The sequence below is a fragment of the Petaurus breviceps genome, unplaced genomic scaffold (assembly GCF_028583685.1).
Source record: "Petaurus breviceps papuanus isolate PSGF00001 unplaced genomic scaffold, PetGlider_PUasm1.0 37, whole genome shotgun sequence".
NCBI classification, from domain to species: Eukaryota; Metazoa; Chordata; class Mammalia; order Diprotodontia; family Petauridae; genus Petaurus; species Petaurus breviceps.
Genome location: NW_027186296.1, coordinates 845,021 through 866,491, shown reverse-complemented (window position 1 = coordinate 866,491; position 21,471 = coordinate 845,021). Strand labels below are relative to the sequence as shown.

At 36.4% G+C, this 21,471-nt stretch overlaps 1 long non-coding RNA gene across 7 annotated transcripts in view; it reads left to right on the top strand.

Moving 5' to 3' along the window:
* LOC138168789 (uncharacterized) overlaps positions 1 to 21,471 on the top strand; it is a 54,982-nt gene that overhangs the window by 17,640 nt on the left and 15,871 nt on the right. For 4 of the 7 annotated variants that reach the window (XR_011170204.1, XR_011170208.1, XR_011170205.1 and 1 more), the window contains one exon: positions 1,073 to 4,100. The exons of 1 other annotated variant lie outside the window; for it this stretch is intronic. This is a non-coding gene — a long non-coding RNA (uncharacterized lncRNA). Of the gene's footprint in view, positions 1 to 1,072; positions 4,165 to 21,471 lie in introns of those variants that run through there. 2 more of the 7 variants (XR_011170207.1, XR_011170206.1) reach the window with 1 other exon arrangement.

Below are 21,471 nucleotides of genomic sequence, written 5' to 3'. Positions count from 1 at the left end.
AGATAGATAGATAGATAGATAGATAGATAGATAGATAGATAGATAGATAGATAGATAGATGGATGGATGGATGGATGGATAGACAGACAGAGATTAGATAGATAGATAGATAGACAGATAAACAGATAGATATGTACACAGCTTTCATTAAACTCTCTTCTACCTTGGATTTTATGGGACTGAACAATTTGGATCTTCTTCCTTGGAAGGTTTATCAATTTCCATGGATTCACCTATCATTTTAAAGCAAACAGCTTCAAAGTATTCTAGCCTTAATGAGACTTTCTAGTCTGTAGAGAAAGCTCCAGTTTCACATTTCTAACTGCCATTTCCAACTATCTGTTTGACTTCTTCACTTCTCTCCATGTATCAGCACCTTAAAATAAATACAATTAAATTAATTTCCCCACAAAAATCATCTCTTCCTGACTTCTTTATTTCTTTTTGCACTATCATTATTCTCTTAGCTCCCTAGGCTCTAAATTTAGAATATAAAGACTTTGGTACTTTCATGAATATATGATTTATTCAGTGTAGGGACTCACTCCAATTCCTGCCTAACCATTCCTGACTCTCCTATTTGACTCTTGTCCAAGTCTTCCAAATCCTCCATTGGGGTGGGTTGGGGGCCTACCTAATGTAGTGGGGGGCCTTCCTCTAGATGCCTTAACATTGCATGGATACTAATGAGCACATAAACTGTACTCAGTTATCCCTAACTCTCATCACATGACTGGTTCACTTCCTTTTCTAGTCATACAATATGACTAGCTCTCTTATGCCATCCTTTATGTGGCTTGTGGTGAACTCTTTTATTGGTAATGAGTTACAGCCTACTGATATCCATCACCCATCTCAGTAAAGAGTTATTACTCTCTAAATGAGCCTAAACTTTGATTCCTTGAATTCTCTGCTATTTCGTGACTTGTGACCATACAAAAGCACAAGGAAGATGTGTTTGTGTGTGTGTGTGTGTGTGTGTGTGTGTGTGTATAAAACATTGATGTGTTAAAGTACCATGTAATTTTCCAAAGGCAAGACAGCCCATTTTGTCTTTTTCATTTAATTCTAGATCTGGATCATTATTCATCCACAGTATTTATCCAAGTTATGTTTACTGATGGACCAGTTCAATGGGTTGTTCAATTAACTACATACTAGAGTCTGGACAATAGGTATTCTTCATCCATTTGGTTTTTCCTGTTTGAATAGTTAGGCAAAACTATTCGGAGTAGTTATAGATTTCATTTGGTGGCTCTACAGTGTTCCAGTGCTCGATTAAAATAACATGTCATCTCCAAACAGAAGCATTTAATGGACTGCCACCTATAAAGAATTCTTCTTCCATTTGGTCTCTGTCCTGGAAATGCTCCACAACAGCAAAATATCTTTGGCAAGCCTACATCTCCTTGTTTTATGCCTCACTTGATATTTGTAATCAGACGGTAATTAAACAAAGTTATCTCTGTTGTTACATCTTTCAAAGTATCTTAGAGGATTTTGACATGTGTGTGGGAGACACTTTGCTAGAGAAGAGCCTTTAAAGCAATATTTTGTATTACCAGATAATATTTCATATAATTATATTATAATTATTTAATATATACAGTGGGGTTTTATGTTCTTTATTCTTTTCAGTCAATTATTTGACTGAGATCTGAGGTATCCTGCAGAATATCATTTGCAAAACCCTGCCTATTTCTTTGTCATATGTTCATCAAGGATGCCCTCAATGCCTGTGTATATTATTCTCATAAAGCTTTTGTAAAGGTGGAAGAGGAACATGAGTTGTTATTTATTAGTATTTTCCTGGTTATTAGTATTTTCTCTTTTTGGTAATGGTAAGGACCTAGATTTTCCCCAAGTCTTACATATCTTTCTCATTTTCAGATGCTTTAAGAGTTGATCGCTCAATCCCCTCCAAGCTATGTTAACTCCATCACAAACCTCCTATTTTTTATACTAGACCTAGACTAGTTGGTATTTCTATCTCCATTTTCTTTAAGGACATTTCCACCTCCTCATGTAGCATATTAACAACTGTGATGTTGGAGTTCAAATGAGGTGGCTCCACTTTCATTAATAGATAGAAACATTTGCTTACATTGATCCTTACCAATCAGGTTGTTTTTTTTTTTTTTTGGTGGGGAGGTGTTTGTCTTTCTCCTTCTAGTTTTATCCTTAAATACCCTTGGGATGGCTTTATTTAGTTGAGTCTCTTGCCAAGCTTTCTATAAATTTGTTTTTCCTTCCAAGGCTTCTCACTGCTTTATGAGTCAATATAGCTCATAATCTTCAACCACCCTCCTCCTTATGATTTCACAAATGAGTTTATGTTATAAACTGGTGTTGCCTTTGGCTGCCACATCTCTCTACCTGGCAAGAAGAATATTTGCTGGCTGAGGTGGTTTCTAGGCTCTTTTTGTCTCTTCCTTGTGGCAATGATCTACATTAGAGATAAGAGGTATACAAATAGGTGTAATACAAATATGATTTGATAATATGAGAGCAGCAATATGCTATGAGAAAGTGGAGGAGGTGAAATTGGAAATTCCTTTAGGAGAAGGTCTACGTCTTGGAAAAAGGTATCCCCAGAGTTTTTAGAAAAACACATTGCACATAAACAGATGTTTAATCATTGCTTATTTTAGTGAGGCTCGGGTACATAAAAGAACCCTGTGATGAATGTTTTTTGGAAATTTTTTAATGTGGACAATTGTGCCATTATATTATCAGTTTATTTTAATAGTTTTCCAAAAATCATAGTTTAGTTTGGCTAAAGTCCTTTGATTCTTGTAGTGATGAAGCTAAATTCAGCTGAAAAATAAAGGATCAGCATTAATGATTTGTCAATTTAAAAAATCTGGCTACCAAAAACCTATAAAGCATTGTATTGCATTCTTATTGTATTACAATACAAATAGTATTGTATTGTATTATTCATTGTATTGAATGTTAATTATCATGTATTTCAATTTAATTCTAGGGGAACATGGAATTTAAATCTGCTTCTTTAGTCAATGAATCTTAATGGTCCTTATTACATTTCAATAAAGGGATAAGAGAGTTAGAGAAAGATTACTTTGTTTCTAATATCAGCCATGACCTTTACTGTTGATAATATAGAAATAGTTCTCAGATGTTTAACTTAAACAAAATGAAAACTAAAAGTTTTCTTAATAACCATAAAGTTGTATTGGAGGAGATAAATTAGGATATTAATTCACTGTTGGTGGAACTGTGAACTGTTCCATCCATTTTGGAAAGCAATCTGTAATTATGCCCAAAGAGTTATAAAACTGCATATTCCCTTTGACCCTGCAATTCTAGCATTATCCCTTGTCTCCCCAAGATGATTAGAGAAAAATGAAAAGAACTTAAATGTTCTAAAACATTTATAGCATAGTTGTGGTGGCAAAGAAGTGGAAATTTAGATGATGCCCATAAATTGGGGGATGACTAAGCAAGTTTTGATATATGATTGTGATGGAATACTGCTATACAATAAGAAATGATAAGCAGGTTGGTTTTAGAAAAATGTGGAAGGACTTGCATGAAATAATTAAGAGTGAAATGAACAGAACCAAGAGAATGTTGTACTCGGTAACAAAAGTATTGTACAAAGAACCAAGTCATTCTGAGTATTATAAATACTCAAATCAACTAGAAAGGATTTATAAAGGAAGATGATATCTACCTTCAGAGGCAGAACTAATAAATAGAAGTGAATATATATACATACATATATAATGCTTTTACATATATATGTAAAATATGCATACATATTTATGTCTAATGGTAGCTTTCTCTAGGGTGGGTGAGAAGAGACGGGGGGGAAAGTGCACAACAGAGAGCAAAAAATGTAGAAAGAAGTACAGAAAAGTAGGGTAGCTTTGAAAATGATACACAATACTTTTTACCTAGTTTTTTTTTAAGTAAACAGTAGGAAATGGAAATCCATGTTTTTATATTGAATTCTCCTTTTATGTTGTGCTGTGCTGTGCACATGGAAATGTTCTTTTGAATTTTTGGTTTTTGAAATGTCTTTATGTATTTAAGTTCAAAATGAATAAAGAAAAATAAAAGAATGATAATATCAATCTAAGAGAACCTCAAATTTTTTAAATGGAAAAATATAAACAATAAAGGATTCTGGCATTGTTATGCTGTTTTCTAATATTTTCAAACCTGCACATCTTAGGAGGGACAACATGATATACTGGTATCAGTGGTGAACTTGAATACCAAAGACCCTGACTGGAGTCCTATAGTTAACCTCTTTAAGTCTTAGTTTATTTATCTATAAGATAGAGACAATGCAGGTATTATCTCCTCGATAGGGTTGTTTTGGGGATCAAATAAACTACTTGGAATAAGGAGCTTGATATCTAAACCACAAAGAATCACATCAATGCAGTTTATTATTTCTGGGACACATTTTCCTTTCTTGAAAAATGAGGAGATTGGACCAAAAGATTTGTAAACTACCTTCCAGCTACGGATTCTATATTTTCTTCATTGTTGAGAATTCCCTGGACCTTTTTCTGTGCTGACTCAAAAGAGATGTGCTAAGTCAGAAATCCCATGAGCTTTTATCTACTGCAAGTCTGGACAGCTTGGGCTGGTAAGAGAGTACTGATTGGGTACTTAGGGAAATTCAACTTCTCCATTTTAGTCTCGTTCTTAAAATAATCAATGGAAATTATGAGACTTGGTCTCCAGAGCTGAAGTTAAAGGTTCTTTTCCCATTTTATAGATGGAGAAACTAGATTTAAGGCAAGCAGCTAATGGAAAGAAAGTTGTCACTAGCAGCATAAAACTTTCTGAAACAAAAATCTCTTTTTAAAAATGTTTTTGGAATACGTGTGTGATTTATGTAGATGATGAACCATTTTTAAATTCAAGTTCTAAGAGGGTAAGGGATGTGTTGTATGTAGTATATTTGGGACATTTAATAAGCTCAATTCTCTTATCCCTTGCTAGACCACATGGACCCATGAAAGGTTTGCGCTAATGGAATTCTAATCCCCTGGAATGGAAACAGAGTGGCTCTACTTCAGGTGGTTCTATCTTACATCTCTGAGTCCTCAAAGGGGCTGTCTCAGTTACTTTAAGTCAGGATGGTATAGTGGAAAGATAAATGGCTTTGAATTCATAGAATCAAAGAACTGGAAGGGACCCCATAGGAACTCTAGTCAAACCTGCAACTGTGAATCTCCTCTAAAAACATTTACTTGCTCCCAGTGAAGTCTTGGACAAATTACAACCTCTCTATGCTTTGGTTTCTTCAGCTGAAAATTGAAGAGGTTGTGTTAGATGATCTCCAACATTCCAGAAAATTCTATATCCAATGATCCATAGGCTATGTTCCCCATGGAACTGTTCTTGGGAAGTTATACTGATACTCCATGTTTCTGCCCATAGTATGTCTTTGGAAAATAGGATGAGGATTGAAGGAAATTTGTCCCTCCACATTTGGGGATTTTATATATATACACTTCCTGGGGAGGACAGAAATAAGTGAAATTTATCTATCTATATCTATATCTGGAGGCAGCTAGGTGGCACAGAACACTGGACCTGGAGTTAATTTTCACGAAACTGGAGTGGTATCAAGACACTGGGTTGGTTTGTCATTTCTTTCTCTAGCAGATTAAGGCAAATAGAAGTTAAGTAACTTGCCCAGGGCCACACAGTAAGTGAGTTCAAATCTGACATCCAAATAAAGATATAAATAGATGAATTACACCTGATTCTGTCCTTCTCCCCAGGGGGGCAATAAATAAATAAATAAATGTATCATCCCCCAAAGTGGAGGGACAAATTTCCTTCAGTCCTCATCCTACTTTCTTTCTCTTTAGTTAGCAGCCTATGTATAGTAATGCTTTCCTAAGATATACCCAGAAAAGAAAGAAGAGTGTCAACTTTGGGGCAGCTAGGTGGCACAGTGAGTAAAGTGCTGGTCTCAAAGTTCTGTTCCGGCCTCAGACACTTAACGCCCACACAAAAAAACTAGCTGTGTAACCTTGGGCAAGTTACTTAACCCCAATTGCCCCCCAAAAGGCAAAAAAAGTAAGAAGAATGTCAGAATGGGTCCCTAAGAACAGTCCTATGGGGAACATAACCTATGGTTCATTGGATATAGAATTTTCAGAGATGTTGGAGATCACATAATACAACTCCTTCCATTTTCCAGTATCTTTGCCTACAAAACCCCATACAGGGGCAGCTACTTGGCATAGTGAATAGAACACTGGCCCTGGAGTCAGGAGGACCTGAGTTCAAATCTGACCTCAGACACTTAACACTTGCTAGCTGCCTGACCTTGGGCAAGTCACTTAACCCCAATTGCCCTGCCCTCCCCCCTCCAAAAAGCAAAAAACCTAAAACAAAACAAAACAAAACCCATACAGGGTCACAAAGAGTTGAACATGACTGAACTGAATAACAACATATCTGTATCTACATACCTAATCTCTATGTCTTTTTCTGTAACTAAATCATCTATATCTCTAGATCAGGTCCAGCTCTAGATTTAGGTAGATTATATAGTTATTATATTATTATGTAGCTCTGATTTTTTATAAATGAGGAAACTACAGTCTGGGCAAATGAAGTAGTTTACCCAAGATTTTCCTCATTTAGAATTTTCTCTGATCATAATAATACTTGTATAAAATATAATTGTTAACATGTATGCAGCACTTTAATATTTATACAGGAGATACAGGAGGAGCTTTACAAATATTATCTCATTTAATCCTCACAACAACCTTCATAGGCAGGTTCTATTATTATCTCCATTTTACAGTGAGGGAAACTGAGGTAAAGTTGCCTAGGGTCATACAGCTAGTATTTGAGGTCAGATTTGAACTCAGGTGTTCTAACTCCAGGTCTAATTACCTCACCACTGAGCTGCCCTAGAAAAGCAGGATAATTCCTTCTTTTAAGGAGCTCATGTTCTAATAGTGGAAAACAATACAACATAGGAGGTTTCAGCTGTAAGACAGATGGAAGGATCCAGTGATTCTTAGAATGCAGCAACAAAGCAGATAGTAATACCTATTTATTAGTGTTATTTCCATGGAACAAACCACATTTGTTGAATTCTTTTTCAGTTCAAAGATCTTCGGTGATGAGAAATTTGACTTTTGGATCTTCAGTACTTGTGGCTGTTGAGAAAAGGTTATAAGACCTGAAAAGGAAGTTGACAGGTCACATCTCCACAAGAATTACTCCACTGAATGGTAGTTGCAAGGGACAGCTAGATATGTGGCCTATGGGCTGGAGATTGCTGCTGTTTCCAAGGTTCTTTTGCATGGATGTACGTAGGTGGCAGTTGGTGGTAGTTGGAATAGCAGTTGGAATAGCAGGATCCTTCTTAGTAGTGGATGATAAGTTTGGATGATAGCTGTGGGAATAGGGGAGCTGGATGGGAAGCAATGTCAGTCCTCTAATCAGGACTTTTGGGCACAGGGTTCTGGGCAATATCCATAGGGATTTCAAAGAAGTGGTGGTTGAAGAGTGAGGAGTGGTTTGACGCACCTTGAATAATTCTACCTTCTCTCTCACTTGCAGAAAACCTTTGTGTTTCATCTAGGCTGGCTTGCTAACTTTATTGGTGACATTGGATATTGGTAGAAGTAGGGATGGTGACCTCCTTCTCCACAGAGGTTGCTTCCCAGAGGTTGGAAGCAGGGTAGATGATCTGAGACAAACTACTATTCCCCAGGCCATTAATCCCTATAAGTGGTAGTTAGTCACCAATTAGTATTGGTGGTAGCCATAATGGTTAGCCCCTTTCTCAAAAGAGATTGCTTCCATGGATCATGTTTGTTGGGTGTGGGGTGTCAAGCTCCAAGTCTTGAAGATGGCCTAGGGAGAGATACTGATCCTGGGGTTCTTGGGTTTACCTTATTCTTGTAAAGTCAAGGAAAAACAAACAAGAAAGATGCTTAACATAGACCATCATCTTATACCACATATCAAGATAAAGTCAAAATGATTTAGACATAAAGGGTGATACTATAAGCAAATTAAGAGAGCAAGGAATAGTTGCCTGTCAGATCTATGAAGAACAGAAGAATTTATGAACAAACAAGAGATAGAGAACATTATGTAATGCAAAATGGATTATTCTGATAACATAAAAAAAGTTTTGGCACAAACAAATCCAATACAAGATTAGAAGGGAAAAAGAAAGTTAGGAAACAAGTTTTATAGCCAGTGTCTCTGATAAAGGCTTCATTTCTTTTTTCTTTTTTTTGGAGGAGGGAAGGCAGGGCAATTGGGGTTAAATGTTAAGTGTCTGAGGCTGGATTTGAACTCAGGTCCTCCTGATTCCAGGGCCAGTGCTCTACTCACTGTGCCACCTACCCATCACTAAAGGCTTCATTTCTAAAATATATAGAGAACTGAGCAAAATTTATAAGAATGCAAGTCATTCCCTAATAGATAAATGGTCAAAACATATGAGCAGGCAATTTTCTGATGAATAAATTAAAATTATGTATAGTCATATGAAAAAATGCTCTAAATCACTATTGAATAGAGAAATACAAATTAAAACAACTCTGAGGTACCACAACACACCTATCAGATTGGCTAACATGACAAAACAGGAAAATGATAAATGTTGGAGTTGTGGGAAAATCGGAGTATTAATGCATTGTTGCAGAGTTGTAAGCTGATCCAACTATTCTGGAGAGCAATTTGGAACTATGCTCAAAGGACTATAAAACTGTGCATATCCTTTGACCCAGCAATACCACTTCTAGGACTGTATCCCAAGAGGGCAATAGACTCAATATGCGAAATACAAGAAGAGTGGGGAGCTGAAAATGACATGGAGGTTGTGAAGCTATATGATCAGGAGGAGGATGGTATTCTTAGAAGTAATAGAGAAGTTTAAAGGCAGGTAGGCAACACAGTGGATAACCTGCTGGCCCTGGAGTGAAGAGGATCTGAGTTCAAATGTGACCACAGACACTACCAGTTTTGTGACCCTGGGAAAATCACTTACCCCTGATTACCTCCAAAAAACAAAAAAAAAACAAAATAAAACAAAAAGAAATAGCAGAGAAGTTTAGAAGGATAGATTTTTAGGGAAAGAAAATGTAATGAGACTAGTGACTGAAAATTATAACTCATCAATGGTTGTCCACCTAAATTTAATTAAAAGGGGTGGTGGTGGCAGGGGAAGACTGGGGAGTAGGACTATTATTTACGAATCACTTCCAGAAAGAATTGAAGTAGTTCTCTGAGAGAACTGGCTGCTGAAGTCACCAGATGATCTGGTAATGCTGGGAATGGGGAACTATCCCACTGGTACTTGCATAACTGTTGCCTTGGGTCCCTGGGTAGCAATTAGGTTATGAATGACTTAGAGAGGTTGATTCAACTCCAAGTGGGGGGATTGGAAATTTGCACTACAGAGGGAGGGAGAAGAGTGGGACAGTGTTGAGGCACAACATGTGGTTATATTGAAGAAAAACCCTACAATTGGCTGTCATGGGAAGGCTGAGATGTGACTCATCTTCACGTCCTCCATCAGCTACACATCCCTTGCAGTTAGGCCCAGTCTCCCTTGCAGTCGGGTCACGGCCTCCACTTTGAAAACAGTGCCTTAGAGGACAAGAAACAAACAACTCACCTAGAAGTTCTACTTCCCTCCTCTTCAGGAAGAACCTCATATTTATTACTGAGCTCTAAGCATTAATTGCTTCTTTTTTTCCCCTCTCTATCAAATTCTTCTACTTTTCCCAATTCTGGACACAAATCAGTATTTTTATCCTTTTTTCACATCTTATTTGATTCTAAGGGCAATACAATGATCCTAAGATCCATGTGTTTCCCTCCCCTTTGTATTTAGGGAATTTATTTTGATCAACGATTCTCAAAACATGGTCTAGGGATCTGTGGGGGGTCCTTTTAAGGAGACCCATGAAGTCAAAACTGTTTCATAATAATACTAAGATATTTTAATTCAATATGAATAAATATAACCAACTTAAAAACTTTGGGGGAACCTTCCAATGATAAGTAATTAGCAACAATAAAAAACCCATTGTTTGTCAATATTAATAGATTTAAAGGAAGCAACAATTCCCTGGAATGCTTTTATTTGAGGCAAGATAGAATATTAGTAAGAAATTATTTGCTAGAAATATATACTTGCCATAGCTTCATGATTAGATTAAGATGAACAGACACCAGTGCCCATCTAGGGCACAGAATAAGATTCTGTATGACCACAACTTCTTCTTTGTGATTGAAAACAACTGGGATGACCTCTGATATCTAGATGAAGACCGATTGGTCATTGTCTGTGATGCAAATGAAAGAAACATAGTGACCACTAATACATAGAAAATGCTAGCGAATATCTTTCTCTTTCCACAACCAGTATTGATTTTGGATATCTGAAATTCCTTCCTTCCTTCCTTCCTTCCTTCCTTCCTTCCTTCCTTCCTTCCTTCCTTCCTTCCTTCCTTCCTTCCTTCCTTTCAGGAATTTTTATTATCACAAATTATTTATTTTTTAAATTGCCATTGGGTCCAGAAATCATTCACAAGGTTTCTTTTCCTTATTTTCTCAAGTCACTTTCCATTTGCTTCTGAACAGGTTTTGCAAACAGAAATTTACCCTTCTCCATGGGCAGGTGCCTCCTTGATCTGTTGTTTGCAGGCTTCATTGTTGACTTGTCTGCAATTCATACTGTTCTGGGTATCTTTTGTAACCATTATCATCTGAAAGACATCTAAAGAGTTTTTGTTTTTGTTTTTTATTGCTAGAGAGTATTGTTTCATTTTTTTGCATTTCACACCATTAAGTGTAAAAGTTGATCCACACCAACATGAGGGGTTCAGTTTCGCAGGAACTTTTTTGTTTTGTACTGAAAACAATCCATTTCTTTTTTTCTCTTCAAGTTGGGGTAAAAAATATTTGCCTCTTCTACCACACTCCCCCCTCAGATGACATTCAACCAAGTATGACTCAATCCATCATGTTATGTGATTACTAATAAACCACCTCCCCCCAAAATGGTGGTAGGAAGATCCTTATTTTAGTTATTGAGAAAGCATTAGCAAAAAAAAGATGACATTTTCTAAGTACTTGAAGCTATGCCCTAAAATCAAGTAAGGGGTAAACTATCAACAGAACTTATGCTGAACCAGACCCAGTATGCTTTTACATCTGTCTTATTTTAATAAAACAATCTACAAATAAATATAAGACAAAAGGGCAAATGTAGAGACATATTGCAAGTAAGCATACATATAAAAAGGTAAGTGCAAATTAGATCTGAATATTCATGAGTCACAAATCATTGACAGTTTGGAATAATGTAAAGCAGCTTTATAAATGAGGTTAAGGCAAGGGACATCAACAAAATGCATCGTTAAATCAATAGCAATTTGATTGTGCATATACTTGTAAATTGCAGTTACAATTTTTGTGAGATAGGAGAAAAAAATACTGTGTATCTGATGAAAAAGGAAGACACATAAATACTCCCTTTTTTCTGTTAGATTTCTGCAATTCAGCATGCATTTAAAGACTTGCTGGGGAGAAAATGAGCAGTCTGGTTTCTCCCCATCAAAGATAGAGTTTTGTCTCCTTTTTACTGTCCCACCTCTGAATTGGCCTTGCTTGCTATTCTAGAAAAAGTCAATATTCAATGATTCCTATGTAGTCACTTTCAAAGATGAAAACAATCACCAAGTGTCGGTGACTTTTGTAGATGACTAAGCTTCTAATCAGAGAGCCACTGTAAAATCACTTCCGTTGGACCACAAGCACTCTTTCAATAAATTTCCTTGGAGGGAGTTGGATTCAGATGAATTACAGGTATAAGAATAAATTGCTAGAGTAAGTCTGGAAGAGAGCAGGATTTTAAAAGATGGGTAGCACAACTATTTAAATCAAAGTTTCTTTTCATTTTTTCCCCCAACAAGCCACTGGTTATTAATGACATTTTGGCTTTTTTGTCTCAGCGGCATTTTTAAAAAATATTGTTGTTTAATATTTGAAATGGAGGAACTTAAAATACTGCTGACCCTAAACAACTCGCTAACTGGTCCAAGTCCTTCACTTAGAGCAGAAATGGTTCCAATTACTTTTTCTTAGATGTGCACATTTGGGTGACTTATCTGCAAGTTATAAACGAGGGCTTTCAGCCACCATGCTCTGTGAGCCTCTTCATTGTATCCTTGCCAGTCGTGCAGAATGATTGATGAAGCAAGTGACGTCACTGTGGAAATCACGTTGACGCCAAAACCAAACAATAGCACTAATTTTGGAAGCGGCTGGGGGATTTGCGGTCCTTTCAGAAAATTAATCTACATCTTTCTGCTGGGCTGGGTTTTTAAAACATCCACCCTGATGAATGAAGTCAACAATTAGCCTGTGTCACATTTGGAGGAAAGAAATCCAGATGTGGGATGTTTGGAAGGAGATAATTTTGTTTTCTCTCCTATTCTGTATGTTAGGCTATAAGAAGTTAGTAGATTATTTATTCATTTATTTTGCACCAGATTCGTGCTTTGATCAGGATGTAGTACTCCCAGCATCAAAACTCTCTCTCTTGATGCAGGTCAACAACACTGTATATAAAATACTTAGAGATTTGCCAAGAGCACTGTGAAAGTAAGTAACTTGCCCATGGTCACTCATACAGATGGTATGAGTCAGAGACAAGCTATGAACCCAGGTCTCCCTGAATCTAAGGCCAGACTCTATTCACTATGGTACTCTATTCCTTTCTTCTCTATTTCCCTATTTTATACTCCTTGTGTATCCTAAGAAGCTCCCTTCCAAAACAAATGGCTCTAGAATTTTTATGGCCTTTTCCATGCAAGATCTGGCTTCTGACTTGCTATACTGGTTCTGGTAAAGTAATCTGATGGCTACAAATGGCTTTATCTACAAAGTATGCCCAGCCAGAATTTTCCTATCACCCACTCATTCCAAAGCAATTAGATATTTTTTTTTGCAAACATTTTTGTTATTCCTTTCCTAGGTTATTTATTTCTGCAATGTGTTGAAATGCTTTATTCAAGGAGTCCTAGAATATTGAGGAAAGGATCTTACAAGTCATCTAATCTACCTTCTTCATTTTACAGATGAGGAAGCTGAGACTTACAGTGAGAAGCTTAACTATTTTATCCATAGCATTTGACTTAATGACTTGTACTTGCAAGGGCTTTTCATATATCAACAATATTTTTTTGGGGGGGGGATCTTTCTCTCCTGAATCTTTCCCCCCCTAAATTCGTTCTATTAATAATAACTGATGATTAAATAGCATATAAAAGTTGACAAAATATATTGCGTGCCTTATCTTACTTGACTTTCACATTATTCTTATGTGGCCCACCCCACAAGGTACTATTATTCCAATTTGACTGATGAAAATAAAATTCAGTGATGATAACCCTTGGTCACACAGCTGGTATGTCAGAGGCAAAATATGAAGCCATTTTTTTTTCTGTGTTGTATCTCCTTTCCTCCCCACCTCACATTAAAGAAGGTCACTATTTGATACAGATTTATAAATAAATGTGAAATCATACTATGCATACTTCTATTTATCAGTTCTTTCTCTAGAAGTGGATAGCATCTTCCTTCATAGATCCTTTGTAGTTGATCTGAGTATTTATAATACTGAGAATAACTTGGTTATTCACAATTATTCTTAAATAATATTGCTGTTACTGTATACAGTGTTCTCTTGGTTCTGCTCATTTCACTCATGCAAGTCTTTCCAACCTGGTCATCATTTCTTAGGGTACGATACTATTCAATCACAATCATATGCCACAACTTATTCAGTTATTTCCCAGTTGATGGGCATTCCTTCAGTTTCCTGCTCTTTGCTGCCACAAAGAGAGTTTGCTATAAATATTTTAGGACATATAGATTCTTTTCCTTTTTCCTTTACTATCTTAGGAAGCAGATCTAGTAGTGGTATTGCTGGGTCAAAGGTCACAGTTTTGTAACTCTGTTGGCCTAATTCCATATTGCTCTCCAAAATGGTTGGATCAGTTCACAGTTCCACCAACAGTATATTACCCAAGTTCTTTTCTTACTCCAAATCTAGAATTTCATGCAAATGTATGAAGACAGCGAGGAATATTCTGTTGGAGAAATAGCAAAAGGGCCAGTTTGGCTGGATAATAAAATGAGTGAAGGTAATAATGCATAACAAAAATTCAAGCAGCTGGGAGCCAGGTTTCTCTTTTGTAAGATGAAGGAGTTGAACCAGATAGCCTCTACTGTCCCTTCCTGCTCTAAAATTCTATTCTCAGACTTACTTTGTTTAGTCACAACTTTGCCTTCTTACACTAATGAAATCACAGGTCCAGAACTCTCTTCCCCAGGTCCCCTAAAATAATTTTAGTGAAGAGTAGAAGTATTAAAATTATGGAATGAAACTGACTCTCTTTTTAAATGAAGAACATGGAAGGATATTCAGACAATTCTTTGTGGTGGCAAAGAACTGGAAATTGAGAAGGTGTCCATCAACTGAGGAATGGCTAAACAAGTTGTGGTATATGGTTGTGATGGAATATTACTGTGCTGTAAGAAATGACAAGCAGGGGTGGCAAGGTGGCTCAGTGAGTAAGAGAAACAGCCCTAGAGTCGGGATGACCTGGGATTGAATCCAGGCTTAGACACTTAGCACCCACACAGAAACACCTGGCCGTGTAACCTTGAGCAAGTTATTTAACCGCAATTGCTTTAAAAAAAAAAAGAAATGATGAGCAGGTTGGTTTTAGAAAAACATGGAAAGACTTGCATGAAATAATGAAAAGTAAAATGAAAAGAACCAGGAGAATGTTGTATACAGAAACAGCAATATTATGAACAACCAAATTATTCTGAGTAATATAAAAACTCAAATCAACTACAAAGGACCCATGAAGGAAGGTGCTAGCCACCTCCAGAGAAAGAATTGATAAATAGAAGTATTGTATAGTATGGTTTTGTATATATTTATTTATAAATTTGTGTCAAATGGTGGCCTTTTAGTGTGGGCTAGGAAGGGAAGGAGAAGGGGTGAGGGTGGACAGTTCAGAATTTAAAATGTAACAAAAATAAATAAAGTAAATTAAAAAAAAGAAAATTCAGATTTTTTACACAGTTGCTATAGAGCTGACAAGTGACATTGAAACAAATATGGAATTATCTTTTTAACAAATCATCCCTAAAAATATAATACATAAACTATTTACATCTAAGATATTGTGAGTAGTGGAAGTAAATTTAACAGTTTGTTGTTTGGACCATAATTCCTGATGCCTAAGAATCTGAAATGTTTCCTGAAAATATTACATGATTATGTGAATGACATTGTGACAGTTTATTATACAAATGTTCAAAGTTCCAGTATTAATTTGAAACACCTCTGATGCCTTCAAATTTAGTTTAAATGATATTTATAAATTAATCATCAGTATTATTTGTATTTGTTTTTTATGGAGGTGGTAATTTTATTCCCAAATCTGTTATCACACTTGTTACACTTGCCATTAGGTAATCAATCCATCAGAGTTCCCAGGCATATTTCTATCAACTGATGCCTCAAATGTCCTATTTTCCTATTTTTGAGCTCAGGCCTAGAATACTTCTTTATGACTTTGAGGCAGAACTCAATAACACATATTGATGGCATATGTGAATTCAGGACACCCCGATTTTCATAATGTAATCAATCTTCACCAACAGTCTTAAAAGAAAATCATAAATGTCACTCTGGGTGGGTTTGTCCCAAATAGTTCTAAATATAAAATTAATCCCATGCACAGATTAAATAAGAGGTCTGGAGGTGAGTTTAAAAAAATCAGTTAGTCTAGGGGCTATGGGTTGTTGTGAAATGCAGAGACAAAAATTAGTTGGGGGTAAGATTGAGGTTCCTGTTACAATGGAAAAAAGATAAAATCTGAGAATTTTCCTCTATAGTAGAGTTGACTACTAATCAATAAATTAATCAGTCAAATGACAAGCATTTATTTAGTTCCTGCTATGTGCCTAGCAATGTATTAGGTCCTGGGGATGAAATGAAAAAACCCCTATGATCACATGGAAAAAATGAACATGAACTTGGACAGACTTAGAGAAATAGTGGAGGATAGAAGGGCCTGGTATGCTATGGTCCCTGGGGTCACAAGATTAGGGCATGACTGAATGACAACAACAAGAACAACTCTACATCCGAGGAATTTATATTGTATAAAGGGAGACAATATGTGCGTACATTGTGCACAAAATAAAATACAATGTAAATATGGGGATAGGAAGCACTAGAAATTAGGGATTGGGAAAGATCTCGTATAGGAGATTTGAGTTGAGTTTTGAAGTAAACAACAGATTTTAAAAGATGGAGCTGTGAAGGAAGTGCATTCAGGGAATGAGGAATGCAGGAGACGTGGGAGGGGACATTGAGTGTGGAGAACATTGAATGGACCATTTTGCCTAGATGAAGAATGTGTGATATGAGAATTTGTCTTATTTGTAAAAGAATAAGGAAATAACACATTTCATTTGAAATTAATTCTAGGATCTGATGGCTTTTAATGATGATCAAACAATAAGCATTTCAAAATGTCTTCTATTGTTTTTGTTTTGGCCAGAAACCCTGATGGTCTTCCCCTTTCAGATTGACTTTTTTTTTTTTTTTGGACTAGCATGCCATTCTCTGTCTCATTTTTTCTTTTTTAAAGCAATTGGGGTTAAGTAACTTGCTCAAGGTTACACGGCCAGTTATTTCTGGGTGTGGTGCTGAGTGTCTGAGCCCGGGATTCAATCTCCAGGTCATCCCAACACTGGAGCTGGTGCTCTTACTCGCTGAGCCACCTGGCTGCCCGTCTCATTTCTTATTAAGCTTTAATCACTGAATGTATTGCATCAGTCAAACTGAAACTTGTTAAAGACCTCAGCTTGAAAAGGCCAAGATTCCCTGCCCCTCCTCCAGAACCCCTCTCTTATCGTGGACCATCTTATGTTGTTCTGATCTATATCTGGCCACTGGACCCAGATGGCTCTGGAGGAGAAAATGAGGCTGGTGACTTTGCACAGTCCTGCCTCACTAACATACAATTCACTTGCATATCATGGTATCACCTCCCTGATGTCATGGTCCTCTTGGAGAATGAAGGACAGGCAAGAACACCAACAATTGGGTCTATGTGCTTGGCAATAAGGATGCAAAGACAGAAGGAAATGTCTAAGCCTGAAAGAAGCTTACGTTACATGAGGGGAGACAACATTTGCATATGAAAACTATGTGAAATAATTGTAAGGATATATGTGTGTGTATGTATATGCACATGCACACACATATATGTAATTTTGCAGGGAAGGGGAGGCGGTGCTAATAACTGGGACTATCAAGAAATCCTTCATTTAGAGGAAATGCTAAAGCTAAATGTTGAACAAAGCTGGGGACTCTTAGAGGTGGAAGTGAGTTGGAAATCCTTTTCAGGCCTGTATAAAGGAACAGAGTCAAGAGATGGGATGTTAGATATGAGGAGGAGGGTGATGGTGAATAATATTAACAATCGACATTTGCTGGATCACCTATGTTATATCTGGCCTTGCCCACTCCATCTCATCATGTGGACCGCCTCCTGTATCAGGGTTCAGCTCTTTTCTTTCGACGTGGTATTTGCTGGGAATAATAACAAATAAAATTGACACCAGTTTGGGGTTTTGAAATAGAGCCTAACTCAGGCCATTCAAAGCTGACTACTCTGAAGTGAATGACATAGTAGTGATTTTAAATCTCTTCAGCCTAAAACAGAGTTGAGCTAGTAGCCTAAAGGGGAAAGCCTCTAAATCTCTTTATTACCCAAACCCCTATAATCTCTTCATTTTAACCAAGTGCACACAAGAATGTAGGAGAGCATTCCAGTTAACATGTCACAGTCTTCCTCTCAGATAAGAATCAGGCCTTTGAGTTTGCTATTGGCACAAAATATTTTAAACCCAAGGAAACCATTTTGGACGTTGTTTATTTTGATGACCAAGTCTTTTTGTTTAGTAAATGTTTCATGCCAATTTACTTCCTTATGGAGTATATGCTCCAGCATTCTATCATTATTTGCCACCAAACTTCCTAGCTATTGTAGAAGCATCTAAAAATAAAAGTAGCTGTTTAACTAATTTTCCCTTTTGCTTAATTTGGCAATTATCAAATCACATTTGTCAATACAACGACTGAATCAGACGTGACCTAGACATCAACATTTTTAAAAGCCTCTGTAGCCTTTCCTATTATTTCAAGTTATAGTAGCTACAAGCAAAATCTTGATTGGATCAATAGAAAACAAAAATGTGCTCTCCTTTGTCATTTCAGAGTCATCTATTAAAACAACTCAAATACAAAAATCAACTTGGTTAGAATACAAATGGGACAGCATAATGAGGCTTATGTTTAGAAATGCAAGATGCATTTTTTTTTTCCTTTTGGAAAGTATTTTAGGGAGAATTAATCTAATCCTAGTCATTAATATTCTTCCATCATGTGATTTTCATTCTTGGACATGTGGCTGCTATAAAATATATTATTAAGGCTCGTCATTTTTTTCTATCCCTCCTCTTTCTCTTCCCCTCCTTTATTTTCTTTTTCTCCTGTTTCTTCTCCATTTTTACCATCCCTTCCCCCCCCCTTTAAAAATACTGCTATTCTGTGATTCAAAGAAACAAGATTTTATGGAGCTGTTTTTCCCCCCCAACAGTCACATTAAACTAGCAGAACCATCCCAAAGACTGCCTGGATCCAAAGGTAATAATAAACCAGTGATAGGTGAGGTGAGCTCAGTTTTAGTGAATTAGACACCACAGAAGTATGCCTTTACTTTTTAATGATTGCTTATGATCTTGTAGTTCATACTTGTACTTTTTTGTTTTTGGCAAGTTAATTTTATATTGTGATTGGGGATGCTGCTTGGATGCTACAACATTAGAAATGTCTGTGTAGCATTTGTAAGAAACACAGCTATGCTTATGGCTGTTGTGAAGTATACACATAAATGCATAAGTATTTTCAATTACTAACATTCATTTTGATGTTTCTGTTGCTTTTGTGGCTTTAAAAATGGAAAATATAAGTGATAGATTAGAAATCATTACCTACAGCTGGCATAAAAAAATTTTTTTCCTCCCCTCACTGGTTTGTACTTTTAAGGAATTTGTGGATCTTATATATCCTGATATCCTATGTACAGAAAGTGACATCTACTGGAGAAAGCAGAGCTGAAGATTTCTTTTCCAAATTCTTTTCCTTGTACACTTTTAGAGAAACTGTACCAGCTTCAAACTTAGACTCAATTTGAAGTAACAAAACCTTGAAAAACGAGCTAGCTGCCTATATGACTGAGTTTTCTTGATTCTCCTTTAAAAAAGACTTCGGGCAAGAGTGATTGTGGGCCCATGTAAATGACGTGGTTGTTTTTGAATTTTTCAACTTTAGGATTCATACTTTACTCCTCAAAGGATAACACTGATGGCATTTCAATGAGTATAAACCCTTGAATGGCAGGTATGACTACTTCCACTTGGCAAATTATTCTGAAAATAAAAAAAGAACTGGAAATGTGTGATTTTGTTTAAATGGAAATGAAAATAAGATTTATTGGCAAAGGACAAGTCCTCAAGACAGATGGAGATACGAATAGGTTATGCAAGTTATTTCTGATAGAAAGCCCTCCTTCAATTAATCAGTTTTTTCAGTTAGCAAGTATTTAAATACCTACTATGTTTCAGGCACTGCATCAGTCACTGGAAATAAAAAGACAGAAGTAAAACAGTCCCTTCCCTCAAGTAGCTATGGTGGGAGACAACAGGTGTCAATTTAGTTATATACTACCTTCTAGTATCATTATTAAAATTTACTCTGATTGTTAGTTTTCTGAATTGGGGTGGAGCCATGTTCATAGGATATTTGAAGGGACCATCCAGAATTTCCCCCTTTGGGCCCAAACTAAGAAGTAGAGTAGATTCCTTAGAAATAGTAATAGTTTATTCTCACTTTCTCTTAAGGGACACTAATTCCCATCCTTTGCTTAAAAGATTTTTTTCCTTTAAGAGCTTAAAATATTTTACCCCTTTAATTACTCTCATTCCAGTGCAAATTACTGTAATCTTCACTTTATAACCCAGGAACCTGCAGAGAGGTATGGTCTGTGTTTGTAGAGAATTATGTTTGACCCAGACTTGACAGATTAGAACTCAGCTCTTTTATTTTAGGTCATAATCTTTTATACTCTCCACCATGCTCTTTCTCTCTTTGGATTTAGCTATAAAGTTCTCTATGGTTTAGTAGAAGTTTAAAAAAATTCTAAAGGGCTATTTAAAAAATAATCTGATTTTTTTTTTGTAGTAACACTCGTGTACTCCCTCTGCTGGCCCTGCTAATTAGCAAACACCTTTCATCCCAAAACATTTTTGACATAATCTGTGACACCAAATGGTTAAGCAAGATGCCACGCAGATCTTTTAGCTGAAGTTTGTAAGGAAAGTAGCATGTCAGTGGCGTTCTATGCATAACAATCAGGCAGGAAGAAAAGTAGACCATAGGCTGAAAAAATTTCAAAATATGAACAAAGTTTTTTCCAGGAAACACAGGAAAAAAAGTGCATGAAGTCCATAAAAAATATTTGACAAGAACTATCTTAATCAACAAAAAATTGTAAACTGTGTTAATGTTTAAATTATAATGTTTTTAGTGAAAATGCAAAATACAGGACTCCTCTCTTTTGATCGCCAGTTAGTCAGGAGTACTTCACTTCATTTATACTTCATCTACCAGAAATTGACATCTCTCTATCTTCGTGGGTATTAATGTCTATCTAGAAGAGATATATAGCTGTCCAATGTTGATAGACTGGATTCACTTCTCACTTGCTATATCTCCATTATAACATTACAGACAAAGAGGATGACAGCTTTTCTCAAATCCTAGGCCTAATCATAGAACAGAGAAGTGACTTTTGGGAGGTGCATTAACAGGAAATTAGGGTCCATTTAATAAATTACCCCTTATGGGGCACTTTGAACCCTAGTGGTCAGAAGAGGTTAATGCACTCCACACAAGTGAGGCAACCACTCACTTTGCAAGGCTAGTAGCAACAGGGCCAAAGTCATCTAGACCTTCTTTGCATTAATAGCCTCATCTTCTTGAGCTGGCTTTGTAGTTTTCCATATTAGTCAACTCATCATTTGCTTATACTTGATTTACATTTTATTTTCTTAAAACTTGAACAGCTTTCTCCTGTCTTCCATTTCTAACATCACCACTCTTATTCAGGCCTTTGTTACTGCTCATCTGGCTTCCCACTTACAGTCTCTTCTTCCTCTAATCCATGCTGCTGCTGGGTTAAACTTTCTGGTGCATAGCTAGGATCATGTTATTCCTATGCTTAAAAATCTTCAGCTATTCCTTTTGCCTACTAAATAAAATCCAAACTC